Source organism: Bidens hawaiensis, unplaced genomic scaffold (genome assembly GCF_021521415.1).
Source record: "Bidens hawaiensis isolate Kalapana, Puna unplaced genomic scaffold, B.hawaiensis_p1.1 tig00000097_1, whole genome shotgun sequence".
Classification (NCBI taxonomy): Eukaryota; Viridiplantae; Streptophyta; class Magnoliopsida; order Asterales; family Asteraceae; genus Bidens; species Bidens hawaiensis.
In genome coordinates, this window is record NW_027491017.1 from 5,608,284 (window position 1) to 5,616,288 (window position 8,005).

The 8,005-nt window shown below is 33.6% G+C and overlaps 1 long non-coding RNA gene across 2 annotated transcripts; it reads left to right on the forward strand.

The window, feature by feature from the left end:
- The first annotated feature begins 1,027 nt into the window (after nucleotides 1–1,027).
- Nucleotides 1,028–3,533, forward strand: LOC143564181 (uncharacterized). 2 transcript variants are annotated; one of them, XR_013140829.1, is made up of 4 exons: nucleotides 1,028–1,525; nucleotides 1,953–2,577; nucleotides 2,647–2,689; nucleotides 3,213–3,533. It is a non-coding gene; the product is annotated as an uncharacterized LOC143564181 (long non-coding RNA). The 2 variants fall into 2 exon arrangements; XR_013140812.1 differs by having other exon boundaries at nucleotides 1,953–2,689.
- The last annotated feature ends 4,472 nt before the right edge of the window (nucleotides 3,534–8,005 follow it).

Consider the following 8,005-nt stretch of genomic DNA (forward strand, 5'->3'; position numbering starts at 1 on the left):
GGATAGACTTGTAACATACCGGAATTTCCAAGAATAATATTTAATATATTATTATTTATGATTGAAAAGTTTACTTGATGTAATAAAGAATTAATAAAATAATAAAGATGGAATGTTAAGTAGGCTAATAAATGGAATAAGTATGAACCATAAAGGAAAGATGGGCCTTAGGTCCATGGGCTTAAGGGAGTATAAATACCCCTTAAACCCTAATCATTTCCATTTTTATCCATCTCTGCACCATAGCCTCCCTACACACTCTAAAACACACACGCGCTCTCATATTCACGGCCGCAAGCTAGAGAGAGATCCAAGAACGAAGCCAAGCTATATCTTGATAGATCTTTGATATAAAAGCAAGATACAAGCTAACCGTAGCCTAAAAACGCATAAAGGTATGCTCTTTATCTTTAAAGGTTATGTTTTTATCAACGGTTTGCCCTAAAACTTAACCCTAGAGTAGATCGGGTATAGATAAATCATAAAGTTGCAAACTTGATGTTTAACATGAACTTAACAAACTAATGGTTATATACGGCGCATAAAGAAACCCTAGATCTAGGTTTGAACGTTTTAAGCCATAAAGTTCCAAGCTTTATGGTTACACGGGTCAAGTCATGGCCAAACACGGTTAAGGAAACGTTTACGGGATGATATTGAACCATAATGGGGTAATAAAGTCATGAAATGTAATTATAATGGTGATAAAATGGACCAAACTGTTCAGCTCATTCGAATACATTGAACTAGTTCGATTACAAGGGGTATATTCGAATACAATATGGAAACTCGAATACAATGGCCATGATCGCATACATTGATAAACTCGCATACAATGCTTGATTCGATTACACTAAGCCATTCGATTACAATGCTAATTCTCGAATACAATCTTACATTCGATTACATTGTATGTATTTGCATACAATGCACAGATTCGAATACAATGTATAATTAGATAACAATCATAGACTCAATTACATTGTGCCATTATATATATATTAATTGCAAAGTTTCGGTTACACACACATTGTTACTGTGCTACCCCTACATGTTTTTAAACGTCTGGTACAATTTCTTAAAGCATTAATGTTGGCAGTTTCTCATTGTATGATTTGGGCGGTGCTTCTGATGACTCCACCTTTCCACCAGCAATTCTTCATTCTTCATTTTATTCTTTTCATTTGTTGTCACCATAATCTTTGTTTATGGCTGTGTTTTTCTATCGATTGCCGCCATCATCGCCGATTGTTACCGGGTTTGATTTACGAACCCTAGGCAGTGATCGTGTGGTGGAGGCAGCTCTTCGATGTTGGGAAATTACGGTTGTTAAATCTAGGGTTTATGACCTCGGATTCCTCTGATTGTTACCGGATTCGGTGTGGTGGCTGTACTCCGGTGTGGGGAAGTGATGGCTATTAAATCCACGGTTTCTGACGCCGGTTGCCGCCTCTGTCGATGTCGATTGACATTTGATTTGGGTTTTTTGGATGGTTGTTTGAAATATTAAATTAGGTTTGTGGCTGTGATGATCAAAGACTATCCCCTATGGTGACCATTTCTCACGACCGGTTGCAAGGTGGCACAAAATGACAAAAAAACATTTTAATTAAATAATTGTAAATTCATTTTTGTCCACAACCGGTTGCAACCTAGGTTGTTCTAGCAACCCAAATTTGCAACCAAACTTTTACATCTAACTTGGTTTTTTCATAAAAATTACAATTTTTAACATTTTTTAAAAAAATGTAACAGCATGGTTTTATTTATAAAAAAATATTGAACATTTTGATATAAATTTGATAAAAAATGAAGCATATTTTTTTAATAAAATATTGGTTTAGGTTGGGTTCTGATAGTGAGTGAAATATTGAATTGGGTTGGGTTGTATAAGTGGAAGAGAAAGAAATTAGTTTTTTAATAAATGATTAGGTTGATTTGGGTTGTGATAGTGGATAGTCTAATGTTGTCTGAGTTAACATCAGCTCAGGATATGTGCCTGGCGTGGCAAAAATGCAGGATGGCAGGTACCCTTGCAAACTCTTTTGCAGCCATGGCACTTTGAACCTTTTGCACCAATGTTTCGATAGGTCTGAGCCTCTTTATAGTGATTATTAAATCATTGATGAATTTCTAGTTTTAGTTTCTTTTGATATTTATAGATGATGGTATTTGAAGATTTGTTGAGTCATATATTTCACCCGAACCATCATCGTTTATACTACTTATTTTTCTTTAATTATTAATTTTAGTAATTGAGATCGTGTATTAATGTAAGTTCTTTAACATTGATTGTATTTTAGACTGGTGGCAGTAAGATGAGTAAGATAAGGGTGTCATTTTGGTGAATTTGTGTTTGTGAGGGATATACGGAATGGAGTTTTTTGATATGGAAGATGGATCCATACTGTTAATCAGACGTGGTAGTGAAGGAAATGTGCACGGAAAGACTGATGAGGGATTTATTATTGATGTAAAGTGAGACTTTTGCTTTGTGACAACGATACAAAGACTCTAGAGTTGTTTTTGTAATTGCTTCAAGACGGATGTTGTAACCAACCCTGATATGAAGTTAAGGTATTAAGTTCACAACCTATGTATTTTTTTTTATTAATATTAGTTTGATGCTTTGATTGGAACTTTCAGGTTTCTGTTAGGTTGAACCCGCCAAACCGCGAACGCGAACCTCGTATGTTTTAAAATTATTTGGATTTGTTTGGATTGGATTACAGTTTGGGTGGTCGGGTTTAAGTTCATGTTCAACTTTTGAGTTATGTCAATTGCACCCGCCAACCCACAAACACGAACCACATTTGTTTTAAAATTATTCATTTTGTTTGATAACTTTCGGTAAAGTGAGTTTATAACTTGTAGTTTTTTTTATTTGAAGTTTTAAGTTTAAAATATTATTTATAAATATGATAAAACTTTGGGCACCACTAGAACCCGAGCGTGAATTATCTGAGTACGGAAGTGACCCGAAAGGGGCATTATTGGATTTATACAAAAATAAATTAGATTACTATAAGGGTATAATTGGTGTTAAAAGTTTCGAGTGCATATTGATAAGATAGTAAGATGTTTATATGATACTCTTTGTTAAACCTCTTATACACACATAATGTTGAACAATATGTTATATGAAGTTTATTTATATGTTTTTGTGTTACCAGTTTCTTTTTTAGAAGTTGACTTTTTCTTTACTTTCTTAGAGACATCAATCAACACTCCTATCCCATGCAAAGTGAGTTTTTTGAATGGATAATTCTATTAAAACGGTTGCAGTGGGTTCTGATCACTCATCTAGCTACTATTGAAGGAGTTGAGGTGGCAGAGGCTTACGATTGCAGCCGATGGCTTGTCTACGGATGGATGTTAGGTTGACTTTCGATGCCGACAATAAAAAGATCAGATGGTATTACTATAGGATCTGATATGTTGATTACTACTAAGACAATATTGATATCACGTTGCACACACTGCGTGTTTCCTCTGTGTAAAAATATGTGTGTAATGATTAGTGTTCTTTGTTTTCTCCTAATTGGTTGATACTAACATTATAAAAACAAAAATAATACGCCAACGTCACGAAGTGCGTGTAAACTACACGATCCCGCCGCGAAGCGCGGGTAAACCAGCTAGTTAGATTACAATCATGGATTCAATAACAATGACTCATTCATTTACAATGACGCATTCAATTACAATGGACTCATTAGAATACAATATGATCATTAGAATATAATGTGATCATTTGAATACAATGTGATCATTAGAATACAATGTGATAATTAAAATACATTATGATCATTAGAATACAATGTGATCATTAGAATACAAATGTATTCTAATCATATACCATTCGAATACAAAGGTATTCTTATACAAGTTGGATGCTAACACAAATGTATTCTAATCACATGCCATTAGAATACAAATGTATGCTAACAGAAATTTATTCTAATACCATTCATATACAAGATATTCAAATATAATGCTATTAGAATAGACCAGATTTAACCATTTCTGGTGCAACCTAAAGAAAGAGTATAGGATTAGGAAATTGATACGTGTAATTGATGTACAGTTAGGCGCGCTCAATTGAAGAAAGGAATCATTATTAACTTAGAAGGAAATCGGAGATAGGTGAGTTTCTAGCCCCATTTCCTTGTTATGTTTTCGGAGCTGTGTGCATACTCAGTGTGAATGTTAATACACTTACCTTAAATGGTAAGTGTATGTCTTAATGACGAATATGATAGTTATGTTATTATTATGAATGAATGCTTGACATTGCGTGAACGATATTCGGATATTGCACGTATCGTCAAGGAGTATGGTTGTAGATGAATGATGTGAAGAATTCCTAGAGTGTTCATATGCTACGATGTAATTATCGTATATGTGAAGTATGTGTAAGCCGGTACATGGATGGTATGTGAGATCTGCGTCCGGCATAGTAAGTTAGGATGGCAAATCCCTCTAGACTACTATCGGACCTAGACTCGATATGTGATAGCATAAAAAGAACTGTGAACCTTATTAGCGTTCCTTATACGAATATTGTATAATTTGATATGCATTCCTTCTATGGAGTAACTTCTATGTATAACATATATGGTTCCTATTATGGAGTACCTTCTACGGATAATATATATGGTTCCTTCTATAGATCAGGTATATGGTTCCTTCAATGGATAATATGTAGTGATCCTTCTGTGGAAAGTATGTATGGTCCCTTCTATGGGTAACATTTAATGATTCTTCTATGGATAATATCTAGGGATCCTTCTTTGGATAGTACAAGGTGTTACTTCTATGGATAATAGTAATTATTCTTCTAATAGATATTATGCAATGGTCCTATTACGGATAATTATAAAGTGTCAGGGATGAAGTTCGGTTTAAGTATGAATATGTATCTACGGATACGTATACGTGAATGTATGAGAATGAATTGTATGATGTCTGATTAACTAGAACTCACTCAGCGTAGCTGACTTTTAGTGTGAACGCAGGTAAATATGTTCAAAGAGCTAGCATGAGGAGGGCACATGGCATGGAATGAATGGTTGGCATATGAAGATGAAAGAAATGATGTTTTAAATATGATGTTGTATATTATGTTTTAAAGAAAAGATCGAATGTTTTGTATCGAATGATTAAAGTTAACGTTTTCGCAAACGTTTTAATTAACTATGATATTTAGAACTGTGTTTATGAGTAAATTCAACGTCCAATGTGAGACACCGGTAACGAGGCCTTACACATATTCCTCATAACGAGCTCCCAGTGTTCTGTTTTGCAGAAAACCATCTTCTGCGCCAAGAAGGATTCTAACCCATCGTGAGAAATACTTAACCACAACCCTTGGACAAAGTCATTAGGCCTAAGGGGTGGATTCGTGTTTCTTCACCTACCCATTTCTCATCACTTTGAACCCTTTTGTTTGCGTTGATGCTTACGACTTGCATGATGTCAAAAAAACATCGGGTTTTTGTATTATGTTGACATCATGTAAGACATTTGGCAATCTCGCATGATGCTTAGGTTGTTAGTATGCAAGCTTAGCAAAATTATAAGGAACATGTCCTTTCAGGTTTGTTCTAAACACTGGATCTGGAAAACTACATTATAAGGTGAGAACCTCGACAATTGACACCAACTAATAATCACTTTTTTTATAAACAAAATGATTTTGTTTTAAACTTTTAAACTGGGATGTACAACACAATCGTTTAGCGTTTTCTCAGAAAACTAGCTTGCAAACTATAGTTGATTAGTTATAGTGATAAAATAAAATGAAGCAAGCAGGCCTATTTAATGACATATTAGTAGAGTAAAGAGAACAAACTCAATTACCCTAAGTGATCAGTAAACTCATGAACCAGGAAAAATGAAAGAAATTAAGTTTACAAGCCTCACTTAACTTTAAACATTATTGTGAGAATTAGTTGTTCATTGGAGCAATTGGCCTTCTGGTCTAATGGCATACGAGTAATTGTTAATGATTGGGATTCTTGAGGTCTCATGTTTAATACATGACTCCGTAGTTTTTACACAATGATGAGTTTCTTTTTTGATAATATTATTAGTGGAGTCAAACCTGAGATGTCAAAATCAATATAAACAATTAACATTTCACTTCAATAAGGCTTACTCAAATATTAGTGAGTGTTCCAAACACTGACATTTAAAGTAAACTATTCTCTCAAATGTTACACTTCAATTTGTTTACAATAAAGAGGAGGTCATAATTTTTTACTGCACCAAACTTAGTATTATAACTTATATTTTATCACTTTTTACATTACATTATATTTTATTAAAATGCAAAAAAAACATTTTGTCCTATAGGGGTAGCAGAAAAATGAAACAAAAATAATAGAAAAACCAAATAAATTAAGAAGCCATTGGTTCGTTTTTTAAATTTCTTTCATAAACAATTTTTATGGTTCAGTTTTATGTTATGTATGAATAACCCTATGGTTCAGTATTAGTTGCTCTTTATTCTCTCTTGCAAATTAAAACAAAAGATATAATCGAACTTACCAATTGAAATTTACTTGGATCCATGTTATAAAAAATCTTCATAAGAAAATGTTTTGACAAATCTATCCAGAACTCCAGACAGAATTATGTTAGTGAGAGAATCAACATCCAAATTCAAAGGTGACAATTAAATGAATTAACTGAACTAAAATTTCAAATTATTAGTTATGAAAATATAAAAGTAAAAGCCAGACATTGGTTATGAAATGTCTTTAACCCATAGCCGAAACGAGCTGACTCATACTTAAACATTGGGATCATTTTAGTATAAAATAGAGGATTTATACATATATTTCCTTTTTCTTAATTAATATTATGATATTTTAACCATCATTCGATGCCGTACACAAACATAAACAAGTGGCCGGGGTAGCTAATGATCAAATATCCTCACCGATAGAATTTCAATTAATTAATAATTTGTGGAGAATGCGAAATGAAACAACATCAAGTAATTTTTTTTAAATATAAATAGTGTTATTTTAAACTTTTGTAATTCTTTAATTACAATTCATCTATTAACAATTACCGTAGAAATATCTACCGCATAATCAATTATCTACTAGTTATATATAACTAGTGTTCTACCGGCGGAACGGTAATAGTAAAACTCAAGCGTTGTCGGTCAAAAGTGTTGCGGCAGTAAGTCGATGCAAATTCGGTTAGTTTCGGTAACGTGTGTTATTGTACCAGAACTAAAACCAAAATAAAATGATAAAATTTGAGGTGGGCCAATGGGTGGCGTTAGCCGGTAAAACTCGGGCGTTGGTAAAACCCGATCGTTATTGATCCCGGGCATTAAGGCAATGAGTCTACACAAATTCAGCTGGTTTATGTCACATTCGTGACTTTACCGGAGCTAAAAAAACAAAATCAGCATTCTCTCGATTTTCGTTACGTTTGTTACGATACTAGAACTAAAACAAAGCTCGTTGAGTCTACTTGAATTCGGGCGGTTTCCATCATGCTCGTTAAGATATCGGGACTAAAACAAAACAAAATAAAATTTACATTTGGTCGCTTTTCGTGGCGTTTATTACGGACCGAAACTAAAACAATCAAAAAATGACCAATACGGTGCCGCAAAGTTGCCCAATCGAGACTTTGGGGACTTTACGACACCAAACTTATTGTTTGTATTATATAATTACACACATGTGTACAACAAAATCAATAGGAAAACGGTTCAAGATTTTGTTGGAAATTTTGGATTAATAATATTAATTAGTATACTAATTAATAACGAGTCCAATAGTAGAAATGAATGTGATATCGATGCTCTAAAATATGTGGTTAAAAACTTGAACTTTGGTGAAATTAAAATGGGTTTGTCCCACATTAATAGAAGGAAAAACTAAGAAGTGGTTTATAAGGAGGAGGACTCACAAGATTATATTCTTGTATAACAAGACACACTTGGTGGCACTAGCAAGGGTGTGAGGCACCCGACACA